General features: G+C 37.6%; 1 protein-coding gene and 1 non-coding gene across 3 annotated transcripts in view; one reads left to right on the top strand and one right to left on the bottom strand.

Moving 5' to 3' along the window:
• Positions 1–16,909, bottom strand: part of KLF12 (KLF transcription factor 12) — a 431,241-nt gene that overhangs the window by 323,450 nt on the left and 90,882 nt on the right. The window lies entirely within an intron of this gene.
• On the top strand, positions 859–988 carry LOC130836055 (small nucleolar RNA SNORA11). Its single transcript, XR_009049117.1, has one exon. It is a non-coding gene; the product is annotated as a small nucleolar RNA SNORA11 (small nucleolar RNA).

Raw genomic sequence — 16,909 nt, 5'->3', positions numbered from 1 at the left:
CCTTCCCACCCTCCCTATCCCACCCCTCTAGGTTATCACTAATCATCGAGGTGATCAATACCAAAACAAACAAACAAACAACCCCATCCAAAAATGGGAGAAAGACCCAGATAGACATTTCTCCAAAGAAGACATCCAGATGGCCACCAGACACATGAAAAGATGCTCAACATAACTCATCATTAGAGAAATGCAAGTCAAAAGCACAATGAGGTAGCACCTCACACCAGTCAGCATGGCCATCATCAAAAAATCATTAAGAGCTTTTAAAACTCCTTCTGAGCCGTCAGAACCCCTGACCAATGACCTGAGACTCTCTGGGGTCTGTGCTCAGGCATCAGTAGGTCTTCAAAGTCACCCAGGTGATTCTAGGGTGCAGCCAGGGCTGAGAACAGCTGGTCTAGACCGAACGGTTCTTACTCCACGTTCCACATTCGTGATTCTCACCTCGAGGTGCATGTTCCCAGATTCCCTTGGGAAGCTTAAACATACAAATGTCAAGGCCCCACCCTAAACCAACTAAATTTACAATCTCTGAGGCATGGAAACACTTTCCCACAAGATACTGAACTAAAGCTGCGGCTGCAAGTTCACTCTTTCAACTACAGATCCTCAGCTTTGTTTTTGGAATTCCTTGAACTATTGTAACTTTCCCTATTTTACATTCTACTTTTGTACCATTTCTAGTAGCATTAACCCTTAGAAAACTTTAAAATTACTTAAACACTTGCCTCAAAAACAGACGTGCAGTAGAGAAACTCAGAGACTGTTTTTTTCAGCTTATTGGCAGGTGTGTGGGTTTCCTAGGGTTGCTGTGAAAGCACCATGAGCTAGATGGCTCATAATAATAGATCCTTAGGGGTGTGCTCAGAGCAGGAGGCCTGAAGAAATGGCTCGTCTATTTACAACACACCAGACAGGAATCTGGGTTCGTTGTGACAAGGGGCACAAAGCTTGAGGCCTTCCTATGAACAAATACCCAACACGTGTCCCTGCACCTCCACACGGTTGCTGGGCAGGACCGGTGGGACAGGGCTCAGTATTGGAAGGAAAGATACAGTATTTAGTGGGGGAGTTTGCCACATGGAGCCAGTCTGGTCCACGCGGGGGTGGGCCATGAGTGGTCTTATAGACAGACAGGCTTTGAACCTCTCTCTTAAAGGAAAAAAGAAAAATCGATTACAACTATATACTATTCTGTTAAAGACAGAACTATGGAGACAACAAAAAGATCAACAGTTGTCAGGAGCTTGAGGGGAGAGGGGAGATGATTACACAGAGTACGGAAGCTTTTATAAGCCGTGAAAACACTTTGTATGACATTGTAATGATTTTATGTCATTATACTTTTGTCCAAACCCACAGAACGTGCAACACTATTTACTTCATTAAAGTGAACCCTAAGATGAAAAAAAAAAAAAAATAGATCCTTAGTGGCTCTCACTTCTGGAAGACAGAGGTATCGGGAGGGCCATGCTCTCTCTGAAGGCTGTAGGGGAGAATCTCTCCTGTACCTTCCTCTTAGTTCCTGGTGCCACCAGCAATCCTTGGTGCTCTTTGGCTTAGAGACTCATCACCTCGATCTTTGCCTCCCTTGTTACAAGGAGTCCGTCGCACCCCCCCACCCCACCCCCAACGTGTGTATGTCTCTATATCTTTTCTAAGGAAGCCAGTCATACTGGATTAAGGGCCCTCCCTACTCCAGTATGACCTCTTCTTAGTTAATTACGTGTACAACAACTCTATTTCCAAATAAGGTCACATTCTGAGGTCTCAAGAAGGACATAAATTTTAGGCGGACACCAATCAACCCAGTAGAGCAGAAAAGAAGGGGAGGAAAAAACAGCAACTCTGGTCAGAAGCCTCAGGTCTTGACTGCAGACAGGTAGTAGATCAGCCAAGTTTCTGGGGCCCTCAAAGAAAATAAAGAGATATGTGAAACAGAGTTAGAGTTAAGAGAGTCCCCGAAAGATAACTTGGAAAGGGATTCCAAGCCCTAAGAGTTTATCACCACCAGTGCAATGGAATCCCTTCCAACGTCCAGCCTCTGAAATACCAAGCTGCCTGTGATTTATAACGTTCGAATCCTTATTTCTGCTGTCAGTTACAGCAATGTCCCAAAAAATTTATATGAGAATTCAAACAATTCCCAAGAGACACACTGCCATATACAGAGTTACAATGGAAGTAGCACCGTCTTATCAGGTGGGCATTATGGAGGAAATGTGCTTTGTAGAATTAATCACCTCGAGCAAGCACATACCCAATCATGTTTCAGGGAAAATACTTTCTGAATTTCAACTTCATATTCTAACAAATACCCAGCAAAGTAATTAACTTTCCATGAGTTAGCACTTTGGTTATCCATCAAATGGTTTATATATTAATTGTCCTCATTAGTGACAGCACAGACATTTTGTTCCCAATAGTCAAAGAAATCAAAGAGTATATGGGTCATTTTGTCATGCTCAAAACTTCCCTGTGATATTAAGAGGCCCCAGGATGTCAGCAGCCATCAGTTGGACTACGGGCCGAGAGAGAAAAGGAGAGTGAGAATGTACAATGCATACATATAGCGCAAAAACTTTTTTGACAAAAATCATTAGTCCATGGATACAAATTAGTTTGGTCCCTGGTATCTTTTTGGCCTTAAATAGCCTATAAATGAACTGGTAATATAAACAAGTTAGTATTGTTCATTTAAATACTATTGGGTTGGCCAAAAAGTTTGTCCAGGTTTATAGACAAACCCAAACGAACATTTTGGCCCACCCAGTATCTTAAGGGAGATGGGCAGAATCATTCACTTTAGCCAAATTCTGTTTTTCTTCATTAAGGAAGAGAAAAAAGCAAAAACTCTCTAAAATGTAGGAAATTAGGAGAAACTCCAAGTAATCAAATAAATTTTTGTTGATTTTTTTGCTTTCAATAGGTTTCAAATACTTAAGACTCCTGACACTTTTCAAACTTTAAAAACTCACTGTTTTCCTAACTACATTAAGTTCTAAACATAAATAAGGCAAAAGAAATCTCCCTTTATAATGCAGCTCAGAGAGAAAAAAAAAATCTCTTCTATTTACTAGGCTGACATTTACTTTGATCTCTTACAGACCCTTTCAGGTAAAAATTTATATATAATTGAGCAAGCAAACTCCTTTGGGAATTTAAAATACCTTAGAAGTCATGAACAAATGCAAATAAACTGAAAACACAAGGGGGCTGTATCTCTATTGCTTGCCTTTTCTTACTCTGTTTGACAGCAGTGTTTTAAAGAACAGGCAAGGAAATAAATCCTTCAATTTGGCTGTGATACTTGAAAAGAAGCTTAAAGCAGTTTAATAACAGAGTAAGATTAAACCATACTTCCAAAAAAAAAATTTCAAAGGGGGCAAAAGGAAGTGCCTTTATGCAAATGTCATTCTTTCCCAACTACTTCTATTTCCTGAGAAGAGCTGCTAATCCTCTCAGATGTAGTGTCCAAATACATCTGATGCCCCAACTACCACTGAAGCTTCAAAATCGATTGGAAGGTTCTTAATTGTGTTACTAATTTGGCTATGAACATTAGTAAATTATACACAATGGACATTTCATTTTTTTCGCAGTTTTATAAAATCAATGAATAGTCTAAGTAGATGCAAAGACTCTAGTACTTTACTGCCATAGATCTACCTAGCCCAAAATAATAATTTACTAACATATATTGAGCATGAAAGGTAACAAAAGAAATTCAAAATTATGCAAGTTTATGCCCTGCCTTTTTATAAACAAATAGCCACTGTCATAGATACAAAATAATCTAGAGTATATCATCAATCAATAAAGCAAAATCAAATGCATCAGACTGATCTGATGAGATAACCAAATGACTGCTAAATGAAGAAACCAAGTAGATATGTCAGGCATCTAACTTGATTATTGCCATAAATAATCACTCCTCTAGAGTCCTTATAATAGAAAGAGAATATTATTTGGAGAATGCAAAGATTACTTCCTTAAATAATTTAGATTTGCTAAGGTTTACCCAGTAAAACAGCTGAGTTTTAGGTACCCTTACTCAAAACTTAACTTCATGAATAAACATAATTCATGCTAAGTGAAACACATTCACAATTATCAAGTTCATATTTTATTACTATAAAAGTATTGTAAATCACTGCACATGAATTGCAAACACATTCCATGAAAAAATTATCTTTTCTTTTAGACCTTGGGGGGAAAAAAAACTCTACGCTAGAGGAAAAACAGGTCGAAAATAACTTGGCAGTAGTTCAGCTACCAAAATATATGTGTAAAAAATGAAGAAAAGCAGAAGAAGAAAGAAAATCGGTTATTTTAACTCCAAAAAAAAGTAAAAGATTTGCAAATCAACTTTTTTTAGCATTATGCTTCTGTAACAAAAGTTTATATAATTCCCTGATGCTTAAATTATACACAGTGAATAAAAATCACCTTGAATTATACATTTAAAAATGGCTAAAAGGTCGAGTTTATTGTCATATATATTTTCCACAATTACAAAATAAAAATGAAGTGCTATTTAGAGGCTCTTCTATTCATAAAATAGGGAAGGAATGGTTTCACCTGACAAGAATCAGGTTCTTTTCATCTTTGAATTTCCTATATTTAGAAAAGTTCTTTGCACAGTGTGAAAAGCTATAACTTTGTCAAATAAATAACACTTTTTTTAATGGTTAATAAAGTAAATTTTAAGTTACGCAAATTTTACTACCACAAAAAAAAAAAATCACTTTATTTTGGAATCAATTATCAGTACAATTCACCCTGATTTCAATCCAGGTGAATCTAAACATCAAATCGAATCTTCTATAATGGTTACATCAGTTTTTAACTTTTCTAACCACTCTCATCTCAGACCCTTGGGAGGCCAACAGTTATGGGAAAGGAGGGACCCATTTGTGCACCAAGTTGATCAGCTCGTCCTACAGTAAAGTCATGTGCCCTGTGAAACTTCTCAGGTCCTTTCTTGTGTGAATTGCCACCTAGAAATGTCAGGGGCCTGCCTTAGGTTTCTGACAGGAAATGGTGCCCCTGAAGTGCAAATTCACACGGAGGGGGAGCTGCAGGGCTGTAGCTGCACTGACAACAGGGCAGAAAAAACCGGAAAGTCAGACTGTGCATTTCTTAAAAATAAAACAAAGAATTGGAAAAGTAAAGGCAAAAGAGCAAGGGAGAGAGATGCAGAATTAGTTGCACCAAAAATACAAATCAACTGTGTCTCAGTAAACCCAAAGGATAGCCTATCTTAAGGCTTACAGGGGAACTGAAGAAATCTGAAGGCATTGAAAATTCAAATCTATTCCCTTCCATATGTCCACATCTTTCTCCCTAATCTCCTTCTAAGTTTCTGCCCCGCCCCACCACCTTTTGTTCTCTTTCCTCCTTTCTTTTCTTTTCTCCTTTTTCTTTTTATAATTTCCATCTGATTATACATCAAGGAAATTCCGTTGCCTCTAGGTCTATTCATCCAACCTGTCTATGTTTTTGCCTTGGTGAGGAGGAAGAGGGACTGTGAGTAAATACTAAGATCTGTCCTTCTACAAATGAGGTAAAAGAGAGCTCAAGCTCAGAAGAATAGTTGGCCTTAAGAGTAAAACCCAAGATAAATATCCCCTGAGGCTATTTTTAACTGCCCATAAAACCAAAACAATGGCTTCCAATCCTACACTTAGTGACTGGGATGGCAGATAGAGTTTAAAGCAAATGTTTTATTAAGTCAAATAATCAGTAATTGGATCTATAAGCTGGAAATACAATTTTTTAAGCATTTTTTGTAACTTCAAAGACTTTTCCTATAAGTAGTTTCAACTGTGAGCATACAAATTCATCATATAAAAGTCAACAAGCTGCATTAAAGAGTTTTCCTTTAAATTAGTTCTAACAAGATGTGCTTTGTTACTACTGTACAACTAATTCCAGAAAATTACAAGACATGACCAGATGTCCGGTCTTAAATCAGAACGTTAAGTACATGTCAACAAGGTCACTTTTGCCCCTTATAAAGAAATAAGAAACTGTGAGATATCACTTAGCATCAATTAAATTTGCCTATTTAAAACAAATACCTATTATAGTCTTTGTTAGAAAATGATAGAACCATCTTACTCGTAGCAATACCAACTACCAGAACCTTCTGAAAGGCACTCATGTTTTAAGAGTCAGAATATCAATAATCTGTGACCCAGTAATAATATTCCTGAATTAATCCTACCCCCTAAAAAGGGGGAAGGGAGAAAGAGAAGGAGGAAGGGAGGAAAAAAGGAAAGAAGGAAAACCACAAATATAAAAGGCTCACTGAAACACCATTTGTATCCCCAAAACAGTTCCAAGTTCTTTTCCAGTTCATCACAAGGAAATGGCCAATTTAATTATGGTAAAACAATGTAATGGACTATTACGCTGCCAATATAAACTACATTTAAGAAAGATGGGGAAAAGAGCAATATTAAGTAAAAATGACCTGCATATGAAGAATCAGTAAAATACACAAAAATATTTGTTGAATAAGTGTGGTGGTTTGAGTAAATAAGGTTTCTTCCCTACCTTAACATACCTTTATAATATTTTTCTAAAAAACTAGATACACTATATATTTTTTGTAAGTATATATCCTAACACTTTTTAAATATGAATATTAATAAACAGATTTCAAATAGTGTTTATTGAAAAGACTATAAAGATTAATAAGGTCACGCCTAAAATTTAATATGATAAATAATACAATAAACATGGCTCTTAAGTGGAAAACGCTTCAAGATTCAAAATGTTCAGTTAGTCTTCATGTTAACAGGACTTTCAAAAAGCATTTTGCTAATAGGTGTTGCAGGAAATTAAGAGAAAGAAGGTAGGAGAATCACATCATTATGGAAAGATTACACTATAAGAGACAAATAAAGAAAAAGAGCCTTTCAATTTGTTTAAAAAGGACATACATGATATAATCGATTACAATATTCCAGAGAAACAACCAGCAATAATGTATTTGCAATTATTTGGAAATACAAAAAAAAGGGGGTTGCAATTATCACATTATTATTAACAGTTACCACTCACTGAGTACTAATTTCCAGACACCTTGCTGGATGTTTTACATAATTATCATTTCACACTCAGCACAACACTACCAACTAGAAAAGTTCAGTAACTGCATGTCACGGATGAGGAAACCGAACCTTAAGTAGGAAATATAACTTGCCCAAGGTTATGTGTAGGACCTCCAATCAGTAATAAAGAGTGCAACTACGACCTGAACCACGTTCTAATCCTTTATTGCATGTTTTCTCCAACAACTTAAAAAAAAAATGTATAAACCATATAAAAGCAGCACTTTTACTTCTTTATATAATTCCACTAGATTTGCTTTTTCCTCAGTTGTTTTTATCTATTTTTCTTAAAATAGAAGAACTCTTCAACTATAGGAGAAAACTTCGTCATGGTTAGTCGTCTCCTTTATTTTCAATATGTTTCCTATTAAATGTTTCCAACTAAATAGAAATTTTATCTTTAAGATCATAAAATTAATATAGGCATGTTTCCTGATCATATTACTCTTTAGGTCAGACTTAGCTACACCAGGAACAATTTGCCAGAATACACTGGGTCAGATGTGTTTTTAACTTTTTCTTCTGGCATCTAAGTCACTCATGATTTCTAAGGTAAGTACTTAGGAAGATCTGTGAACACATTTGGGCATTTAGGGCACCCAGTATCATTCTTTCAATTTGTTCTCATGTGTTTTTCTAAGCATGTCTTATTCTAAACACCAGGAGGTAATTCTCAGCCTCCAGAAAGAGCCTTGCATTCTAATATTAACAGTACCTTCAATCATCTCCTGAACAGTTACCGCCTTCCTAAGCAACATGTCTGCTTCGCTGAGTTAACTTCTGTAACTTAATTTCCTAAAGGCACTGCTTTATCAAATCTTACCTCTGGACCATGGCTAAGTGCAGAACCAGGGCCAAGTGAAAGGCTGTGAGGAGAGAAGCGCGGAAAGGAGAGTTGCTGCAGGGAGAACCTGATGCACCCACACATGGGTCTAAGGTACCTCAAATTCTGTATTTTCTTATGAGGAGACATGAATTTTCTTCATAAAATTACACAGTAGGTCTTTTTATATTACATTTTAAAATGGTTTAAGTCATCACCTGACTTGAACTCCCCCAGTAAACTGACGGGCAGACACAAAGGTCAGGATGCCCTGGGAGATGTGGACATCCCAATGGAGAATGACACAGAGCCAGGGCTGAGAGCTGGGGGAGGGGAGGGCATGCTCTGCTTTACCCCGTACGGTTAGAAGGCTTACTGGAAAACAGGAAATAAAAGAGAAGATGTCCAACAACAGAGTCCACTGGAGACAGAAGGGCCGCCTCTCAGGAGGTAGCATCAGAGAGTCAGAAAAGCAGCCACCAGGGAAGAGCTGGGGAGGAGTGGGCAGGCTGCCCAGCACTGTGTTACTTCCCTCCTAAGTCACTGCCTCTCTCTTCCTCTCCCTGCTTCACACTCTGTATCTTGACTCATGTCAACCTCTGGTCCAGGGAAATACCGACTCCTCGCATTAGCACAGGGATCTCACACCCTACTTTTATAGTGCCTTAACAAAAATTTTAAATACCTACATGAGGAACGGACAAAAAATTTGAACAGCTTCACCGTTCCAGAACAAAACCTGTGGGCCATCATTTGCTCACTGCCCACACCCTCCCTAATTCTGGCACACTTCCAATCAATACAATTTAAAGAGAAAATAATCAGATTCTACAGACAACAGTCAAGCCACTTAGCATCACGTCTTAGAAGCTTATGGCAGGCCATAGGAATACGTGTATATGTTAATGCAAACCACATTTATACATTCTGCCATATCCCACATCTCTTTTATTTAAGGGTAACATTTAAGCTAACATAACAAACACAGTGCTAAAGGCTCTGCAAGATTTATCTCATTAAAATCACAAGTTAGGAACTTGTGGTTAGGTACTCTTGCTCTACCACTTTACAGATGAGGAAACTGTAACTTGAAGGTAAAGATCTTGCTCAGCATCACAGAGATGGGTGTTTAAGTGATTAAGTGATTAAGTCAGGAGTCAACTTCCATCTGTCCGATTCCAAAGTGAATTCTGAACCACTAAATTATACTGTAAGTTAAAGTCTACTTTCTATCCTTTTTAATATCTAAAATATTGAAGAAGAAGGAGGAGAAAGAGGAGAAGGAGATAAAGGAGAAGAGGAAGAACTGAGTACCAATATGTACAAGGTATTATGCTATATCTTGGAAATGCAAAGATGAGGTAAATACTCCAAGTCCTGATAGGTTCATAGATGTCAACAATTCACCATTCCTTCCATATGTAAACCTGCCCTGATCCACTAATTCTCACCTTTATGCTCTTTCAAAATTCTTGCTTACTTTCTTCTTAAAGCCTTTCTTAAAGTAATTCTCCTTATTTATTCAACCAGTCTAGCAATGCTATCATATGTGATTTAAAATCAACTCCTATAGTTTCTTTTGTTTCAATGGCTTGGCACATTAAATTTACATTCAACAAATACAGAAAAGGTGTCTTTGACTTTGTTCTAAATGACCAGCTGTACCTACAACACACTGTATACTGAATATCAAGGAGAGTATACAACTTAGTTTGATGCAGGTAATCTCAGGGTCAAAGAAACTGGATTCATCTTAATTCTAGGCTTATGAAAAACTATCACCATAGGTCTATTTTATTTTACTTTGAGGATGTGTATGTTGATGGTAACAAAGTAGTTTTTGTCTGAGGCACACAAGCATTTGTTAACATTAATAAATGTCATCAACTTGATTTAAATTATTACTAACAAAGAAACTGATCTTTTATCAAACCAAAATTTAATACTTTTTGTGTGCACCCTTAATATGCTACCTGTCATGTCAAGTATTATAGGGTAGGTATACAGTGTAAAACAGTAAAAACAGCTAATATCCACAGAATACAAACATGATATATTATACTTAATATTTGATACATTATTTTTACAGTCATGCCAAAAGATCAAGTGACATTTTATTTGTTACTTGACGAAGTTAACTAAAATATTTATGAAGTCACTGACAAAACACAATGTTCAATTTGCCAGATTAATTTCAGAGATTTAAAGATGTTCTTTCACTTGCAATAAAAGATTAAATCGTTGTTTTTTTTTAAAAAAAAAGCATTTCAAAGATTAAATTACTTAACTGGTAATTTAGTGTTCTGCATGATCCTCTCCCCAATAAGTACAAATCTTCTAAAAAACATATGTGGTGTGTGCTTTTAAATTTTCCTTCAGTTATAAATATATGTTTCAACAGATAAAACAGGCTACTTCAAATGCTGGGCTAAACAACAAACTCACGTCTCCATCTTCCTCTTTCTATTCATTTTAGGCAAACAAAAATAATCCCCTTTGGGGATTATCATAGACGAAATCTCTTTACTGAGGTGGGAAGTCAAACCAAATGATGCCCAAAGCCTCATCCAACCATTTTCTTAATTAAGAACGCAACTCACACGGGCTCCAATCAGAATAACCAGCTTCATTATTTCTCATGTAATATCCATGGGATACTGTTAATATATTATAAAAGCACAGTTTGAAAACTGAAAATAAAACCCCATGGTGTATAACAGGAATTTCCAAATCTGTTAGGTATGGACTCTTCTTGATTAGAGGACTTTGCTTAATATATCTATCAAACTGAAGAGAAACTTCTGGAAAACTATTATAATTAAGCCTTGTAAACGGCCTTGAATTTCTTTTTTAATCTGTCAAACTTTCCACATAGATGCTTCACAATGGAAGCTCTCTATAATATGGCCTCACCTTACTTTACTTCCCACTTCCTGCCAATCATTATTGAACTAAACGCTGACTCCCATCCTGTTTTCTCTGGCTTTGACCACTTGCTCAGGCTACCTGCCACCCTCAGCTACTACCCATCCAGGGTCGATGCCAACCCAATGCTTACCTTCTCCATGTACCCTCCCTATTACACATGAGTATTATTCAACCCTATCCATCTTACACTTTAAAGTATATACAAGTATATACTTATATATAATCCTACCCTCATGACTCAGTTTTAATCCTGTATATTTTCATCTGAAATTTATAATGTATCACTTGGTAACATACTGTTTTTACAGATTATCTGTTTCTGACATTTTGTTTCTACAACTAGATTGTTAATTCTGCATCTTACATTTCTTTATTCCTGGAAATTCTTACAGCTTGTTGGTAAAACTAAAATTACCCTTACGTGGATTTTTTTCTTTTTTGATTTGCAAAAACAGGACTTAAATTTCTAAACTGATAAATGTGTCCAATGTTCAGTTGTTTTTATTCTTTAAAATTCAATTTTTGTTGTATCTACCGTAAAAAGTGGCAGGGAAAATATCATTTACTAATTTCCTAATATGCAATGTCCCATGGGTGTTATGAAAAATGGCAACTATATATGTCCATCATTCATGGTTTTCTGCACCTCTTCCTCTTGAAGTAAAAAGTGACACACGTATACAAATTAGGACCTACCCTTCTAAAAATTGCTACTTGTTGTAAAATACAAACATTAAAAAGTAAAAATAGCTTTGTTTTTTCTGATTAGAAAAGTACAATGTGCATATTCTAAAACCCTCAGAGAATGCCTAAGGGTGGTAAACAAGAAAATTTAAATCACTTGACATACTAGTAACAGATAGTAAGCACTTTTACCATATTTGCTGTGCCCTTTCATATATGCATACGCATATACAAAAGTATAAATTCCAGAAGCTACTCATTAAATCCTGGCTCCACACCTCCTACTGGTGCAACCTTGAGCTATTTATCATCTTGATATTTCTGTTTGTTAATCCGTAAAATGGGGCGATAATATTTAGTAGGAGGAATGTTATGTTTATTAAATGATATAACCAACATAAAACAGCAAAAAATCTAACATATAGCACATTTTTAGCATTACTATATATCCTTGACATAATGCCGCAGTCTGCCTTCTTCAGTTGACAACACTCATGGACAAATTGCCCTATCAATAAATTCAAAAATATGTTGTTTTTAACAGCAGCTTATTGTTCTATCAATGTACCATATTTATTTAAGTATCTCTCTACTGGATGTTTTTTTTTGCTTCATAATTTTTTTTTTTTTGGGGGGGGTACACCAGGTTCAATCATCCGTTTTTATACACATATCCCCACATTCCCTCCCTTCCTCGACTCCCCCCCCTCGAGTCCCCCCCACCCTCCCCACCCCAGTCCTCTAAGGCATCTTCCATCCTCGAGTTGGACTCCCTTTGTTATACAACAACTTCCCACTGACTAATTTGCTTCATAATTTTTAATGATAACCATTCTCTGGTGAACATGATTGTAGCCAGATCTCTGCACATATTCATAATCATATTTTTGGAATAATTCCTAGAAGTGACATTTCTGGTCCAAAGGGTACTCACATTTTAAATGTTTATACCGAGTTCCACCGAAAAGCGTAAGTTTACACATGCTTCATCAGTGCACATACAAGAGTATTTACCACACCCGCCCCAACATTTGGTATGGTCATCTTTTTCTTTTCTTTTTTTTTCTTTTTCTAATATTTATTTACTTATTTATTTGGCTGTGCCAGGTCTTAGTTGCGGCATGCAGGATCTTTACCTGCGGCATGTGGGATCTAGTTCCCTGACCAGGGATCGAACACAGGCCCCCTGCACTGGGAGTGCAGAGCCTTAGCCACTGGACCACCAGGGAAGTCCCAGGATGGTCATCTATTTAATCTTACCCAATCTGATAGCAAAAAAAGAAAAAGGTTCTAATTTGTACTTCTTGGCCTATTGGTGAGATTAAACATGAATTCATCAGTTCACTCGTCATGTGCATGTCTTCTTTTGTAAAATCCCTGTTCAAATCTTTTCCCATCTTTATACTAGGGCAGTTGCCTTATTTTAGTTAAGAGATTTCTACCTTTAATGAATTTTCACTGCCATGTATTATTTCAGATAATTTTTTTCCACATTATAATTTGTCGTTTCAATTTACCAAATTTTGACTACAAGGACATGTTTAATTTTTTTTAGTCAAATATACCCATCTATTTCCAATTTATGATTTCTGGATTCAGTGTCATCCTTTAGAAATTCTTCCCCCATACAGATTTATAAAAGTATTCACCTAAATCTTACTTTAGTACCTTTTACACATTACTCTGATTCAATCTGATGAAGCAAAGTATTAGGAAGATGTATTTGAAATCTTAGAGAATTATTTCTGAAAATATCTCAGGTTGGACAAAGCATTATACTTAGCCAAACCACTGTATTAAGGATGACACAGAAGCAGCTTTATCTAAGCTTCTGGAGCAGAATATTATAAAAAGGCAAATCATATACAGTGGCTTCATATTTTTAGCAATGAATTTTTATCTCAATCCATATACCTCTGTTCTGCTTTCCAGGCCTGTTGATCCCACAGCTTACTTCACATCTGTACTCAAATTACTTCCTCGGGGAAAACAGCCTCACAGGTGCGTGTTACAAAGCACTCAGAGTTTTCCCCTTTATTCTACAGTAGATCTCATTTGGAAGTGATATATTCATTTTTATTAATTTGATGACTTGAGTCGTGGCAGAGATGATGAGCATTTTTGATCCCTACTGCAGCAGCTGACATCTAAACAGGTCCTCCAGGGAGGAAGGGAAGTTCCCCATACAGCTTTTTGTCCTGTTTGTTGGCATTTGTTTGTTTTTTTCTAGGAAAAATATAAAGTCAGATTGAAGCCAGACCCAAAGCTGGTCCACAATCCTTCTCTGGAAGTAATCCATCTTTCCCTCACACATTTTTAGAAAAGCTGAAGGGAATCATAATCATTCTAAAAATTTATTCCTGATGGGTTGAAAAGGAAACACATATTTCATCCTAAAATGATCTGCTGAATTGCGTTATTTCAGTACCACTTCATACTCTTAAATACAGGTAAATACCAGTGTCCTTTCCAATGCTCTGCAGGTTTAAAGTGTATACAAAAGAAATTTTTAAAAACTTGATTTCTAAAACTGGTAAGCAAAGAGTAAGAATTCAAATCTATGCAGGGTTTTGCAGTTTACAGAGCTTTTTTATAGACATCATTTAGTACCCACATCTTTAGTGTAGGATGGTATAAATGAAAAACACTACCTGCCTTATCAATAAACAAAGGATGTTGCAGCCATCAAGCCATCACATTTCAGCATCCGCAATGGTGAGTCTTGAGGAAACTCACGCAGAAACAGGACGCCTGCCATCTAGCAGTCAACTGCTGCAGCCACCTCTGACGGTGCCCACTGAGGGGACTGGGGATGGGAAAGTACTGGCCCCAGACAGCTGAGGTGCATATCAAAGGAATGACTGTGGTGAGCCCAGACTCTTGCATCTTCCCATACATAGCAAAGCGCTAAATTCTTTAACTTGAGATGTCTGCTTTTCTTTAATTAACAGTAATCTTTTAAAGTTCTGACTACCAATGGTCTTTGTTGCAAAAATTCCTATATATCCTGGCTCCCCTCCTTGCTTCTTTGGAGCAGTCTCTCAGAGCTATCTGAGATGCTGTGTCCTGGGCTGAAGTCCCCAGTTTTGTCCACCAAATAAAGCATAATTCTTAACTTTTATGTTGTGCTTTTTTTTTTTTCAGTCAACAACAGGGATTTTATGGTCAGGGAAGGAAGTCAACTTGCATTTAACAAATCTAGTAAGTGGCAGGACTTGAACTCAGGATGCCTACCCACCCCCACCTCAGAGCACATATCAGCCGCATCCCCATCCCTGCCTTTCAGAGTGTCCCCTTCTTCAACGCCCAGCAGACATCCACTCCTTGTGAATCGTCTGGAAATGCATGTTCTCTAAGTCTTCACAGACTGCACCCAGACCACTTCTATCAGGTTAACAATATACTCCCCTCAGGACTTAAAATAGTCCATGGCCTATTATTTTACATTCCTGGTAAATCTCTTTTTCTCCCACTAGAAGATAAATCCTCTGAAGAGATTGTTACTTCCTCAAAGATAAAGGCTTTTTCTTTTTTTAAATTTCCCACAGCGCCTTGTGTAAGAGTTAAAAATTGATGGTTAATAAACTGAGACAGGAAGGTTGTATTCCAAAAAATGAAAAACAAGCAATTTGTAAAGGCTTAGCCTGACACTAACCCAGACACGGTGCGCCCACGCCCACCTGCAGGCTCCCAGGTCACCCCAGAGGGCACACACAAACCCGCATCCCACGCCCAACAGGGACCCAGTGTTCCCAAGACAGGCTGAACGTCTTTCAACCTGAGGAGGTGGCCGTACTCTTCTGATCCCAAGGTCTGGGGAGTGTCACCTGGAGGCTTTTCTTTACAAAACAGGTTTTTCACAATAGCTTCTGGCCCAGCAGGTGCTCCAGGGAGAGGCAGGAGGAGGCAGAGAAGGAAGAAAGGCAAGAAGCAGAGTCAGCAGGGGAAGGTCCTTTCACGCCCAATGATGAAATTCCCAAGCCACTCCCACCACCATGCCTTCCAGTGTAATGAAATATGAAAGAAGAAGCAGGTGAAGGAATGGGGAGAGGCACTGCCCTCTCTCTCATATCCAGACACAAGATACAAATAGTACCTTTAGGACATGAGAGTAAAACATTCATTTTCAAAACTCCAAACTACTTCCTAAAGGAAAAACTTCCACAAGCATCTGGTTTTTTCCCTTCTACACCAAAAGTATCCTCCGTCCTTTTATAAACACTGGTGGTTGTATCTGTGACCCGGCCTGTTATACGCGCCCCAAGGGACGGATTCCCTTTCAACACATAAAGCCACACATTTAGACACACTAAGCCTACTGCAGGCATCCATCCTTACAGTCTCCATCATGCACAAGGCATCCTTGGTCACGCTAGTTAAAACTCGCTGGACACATTCAGGGCATGAGACCGCATCAATTTTTCACTCTTAAGATAATTTCCTAAGACTTCCTTGTCAATATCTAACTCATTAAGACTGCGGGTCCTCATTTTTAACATTCGATTTATATTTTGCAACCTCAGGCATTTTCTGGATAATGAATACGTCACGCCGTCTCTAAGTTCCAACTAACGGGAGTAGACTCCCATTATGATAATGTTGACAATTCCTAACTTTGAGGAAGACAACGTTAAGGTAATGTTTCTTTAAAATAAGAAATGTGTAAACTGGTCATGGGTGAGAGGTACCCTACAGACTTGGCAACAGCCATGAATGCTATCATTGCTGCTCTCTTCTCTTGAGCAGAAACATAATTCTTTTACATACCACAGTTAATCCATAAGCAAATGCAAAGCAAAGTCAGCGCTATTAAAAACTGTTGTGGCTGTGGAAAGCCGGCTGAGCAATAAAAGGGTAGCACAAGGAAGCCTTCTGCAGTTAAATAAATCTACACACATGACGAAACTGCACAGAACTATACATACAAGCACATACAAATGAGTGCATGTAAAACTAGCGAAGCTTTGCAGATTGGACCAATGTTTTGCTTTTGATTTTGCACTACAGTTAAGCAAAATGTTACCACCGGGGGAAACCAGGTAAAGAGATACAAGATCTTCCTTGTATCTAAGGGGGTGTGGGGTGGGGAGAATCCCTGTGAACCAATTATTTGAAAATAAACTTTTCAGAAAGAAAACCTGTCAGTAGCAAACACTGCTATACATACATACATTTAGTCATAGTCATTCAAGCAACATTTATTAAGCACATACTATTGCCTGGCACTGCTGGACATGCCAGGGCTACAGCCACAAACATGATATCGTCTTTGGTCTTGAGAAACTCACAGCTGGTCATCCAAAGCAATGTATGGAGGGAAGAGAAGGTGCAATGGTACTCCTTGTGGAGA

The sequence above is a fragment of the Hippopotamus amphibius genome, chromosome 14 (assembly GCF_030028045.1).
Source record: "Hippopotamus amphibius kiboko isolate mHipAmp2 chromosome 14, mHipAmp2.hap2, whole genome shotgun sequence".
In the NCBI taxonomy this organism is placed as follows: domain Eukaryota; kingdom Metazoa; phylum Chordata; class Mammalia; order Artiodactyla; family Hippopotamidae; genus Hippopotamus; species Hippopotamus amphibius.
The sequence above is the reverse complement of the archived record's forward strand: the minus strand, read 5'-3'. Positions and strand labels throughout refer to the sequence as shown.